Consider the following 2,711-nt stretch of genomic DNA (forward strand, 5'->3'; position numbering starts at 1 on the left):
TGGACTTGTATAAAACTTTCAGTCATTATTCTTATGTATATCAGATTGTATTATTTTGAATACGCATTTTCTTACTTGTTCCTTTGTGAAGGAGCCATCTTTTTGTCACATTTAGGTCTTGCGTCCATCCACATAGCCCATTATCGAACGAACAAGTGAGCGTTGACACACTCTCTGCACAAAGATATATATCGAAATATCAGGGCCGTAGCAACCAGTACGGTTGGTCCGCTTTCAACCGGACCAACTTTCGGGAAAAAAAATATAAGAAAAATATTTTGAAAATGTAAGAAAAACCGAAAACCCTCGAAAACCGGACCGATCAGAAATTTGTGGCTATGGCCCTGAATATAGCAGTATATTTACAATCAACATGTATTTTTGCCAAAATCTAGTTAGTTCAATGTGTTGGACATCGGTTGGTTCAACACTCGAGGTCTCAGATATCCCTAAAGATGGAGCTGCCTTTGCTATAAAATATTTGCATATTGTTTTAACTTTGATAGAACTCTGAAGCTATAAGACCCTACCTATGGCTCCAGTGGATAAAGCCTCGTTCAATGGATAAAACCACCTAGTTGAATAGATAAAAGCCTAGTATTTGAATGGATAAAAGGCTCCTCAAGTGAATGGGTTACCCTACCTATCATTCACATATAGTCACATATAGCCAAATAATTCATATATAGCCAAAAGGCATGGCCATGATGTCGGTTTACGTAACGAAAGATGTCCCCCCCCCCCCCCCCCCCCCCCCCCCCCCCCCCCCCAAAAATACCTAAAGTTTACTTTAAACTTCTTAAAGCTTTTTTTTCTATTTTCTATTTTTTACTTCTTCGTTTTATATTTGGATATCAAACAAGGTATTGTCAATATTGCCTGATCAGCCATCAACAAAATAAGTACGTTTTTTTCCTCTCGTTGCCCCCAAAACTGCAGAGTATTATGGGAAAAGGAAAGTAGAGAATTCGTTGTTTGCGATCGCGTTCGTTTTCCCAAAATTTGCTAGAATGACCATGAAAACGAGGTTTTGAAATATATGCTTAATTAGATTAGATAAAGTCAAATGGCGCCCTCACATAAATAAAACCAAAGTCCTCATTTACTTTTTTATTCGATGTATGGGATGGCAATTTCCCTTAATCTACTTGAATTGAATGAACACAAAAGCGAGGTGGTTTTGAAGTGAAATTTACAATCAAGTAAAGAATTGCAGCAGAAAATGTCCAAGTCAATCTTGGCTAAAAATCAGTACTCCGTGGTCACTCGAGCGAATTCAGCAGATTTGATGCCAACAGAAAGAATATTTTCGTGTCAAGCTTAAAACTTTTCTCTTCAATAACAAGAAAACGCACCATATATTAGCAAAAACATTCCTTTACCTGTTAGCAGCACCAGAAGAAAATTGATAATCATTATCATCATTGTAAAACTGGTCAGAATTTGAGAAAATCTTCTGTGAAGACAGAGCACAAACTAGCACATACGGTGCAGTCGACTAGGAGATGAGAATTGAACTTGAACTACGATTCTAAACTTAGAAATTAATAACTATATTTTCAATTTTTTAATTTTTTTTAATTTTTTTTTTTGTTATGCTTCCAAAAAACTGTTGATAGTCTCCCACTAAAATTACAAAAATAAACATATCTAAAGAAATTCGTGGCGAAAAGGCAGCGACACCGTGCGCTGGGGTGCATGAAATTGTACTAAAATTAAACAACGTAATTTTTTCTATAACTGTACAGTTTTATTTGGTCCAAAAAAAAAAAAAAAAAAAAAAAAAAAATTGCTTGTTTTCAACGGTTGCAATTCATATACTAGACAGCATGGAAGTTTCTGATTGCGAAGTAAAACATATTTTGAGAGTAATTTTGATACTAACCAGTGTGTAAATAAGCAGCTGTGCTTTCATCATTAAATTAATAAAAAGAGTTGCTATTGAACACCACCTTCTTAATAATCCCTTGATCATAAACAGCTGAATATTTGCACGCTATTCATTATGTGAAATTGTAATAAAAACACGACTATCGCAAGAACTTCATTAAAAAAAAAGCAAAATAACAAATTGGTATTAACTCTTTTTTGGGCAAGACACCTGCTCTTAAAAAGTTCACTGTTTTGAAGGTATAGACTGACATTTTAGATATAACCTTGTTGATATATAGAAATATATAGACAGGTTTGTATGTCTGGGAATATACGCTAAAACGTCTGTAAATTTGTCAATTTTAAGCTTGAGTTTTCTCGGCCGATATAACCCCTGACATAATGAACTTCGTATGGTTATTAAAATAAAGGTGCTCTTTCCACTCTGGTATTGATTTTCCCTCTAATTAAATTTAAACTGCAAGTGGTATGTTTCTAAATACTTTTATTTTTATGAATAAACTTAAAATAAGCTTGAACAGTAAAAACTGTCTGGAATTTTGCTACTATCCACTTTTATTTTTTCCTTATTTTATGATCAATTTTTTAAATTTCATTTGGTTTTCATGCATTCAGAAGTTCTAACATATAGGTTTTTAGAATGAAAAATTCTTTTTTACCGACATTTTGAAAGCCATTGATACCTTCCATTGTAAACTGAGAGGTCATTCTACGCGGACAACAAGTACGCACGCTCAAGAGAATATGAAGTACTTGATATTCTCTTGGCACGCTTTATTACCATCAGATGTCCAAACAAATGCATGTTATTCAATTTC

This window comes from Actinia tenebrosa, unplaced genomic scaffold, assembly GCF_029948245.1.
Source record: "Actinia tenebrosa isolate PJP-AT-01 unplaced genomic scaffold, QUT_ActTen_1.0 PGA_scaffold3__52_contigs__length_22856419, whole genome shotgun sequence".
Lineage (NCBI taxonomy): Eukaryota > Metazoa > Cnidaria > Anthozoa > Actiniaria > Actiniidae > Actinia > Actinia tenebrosa.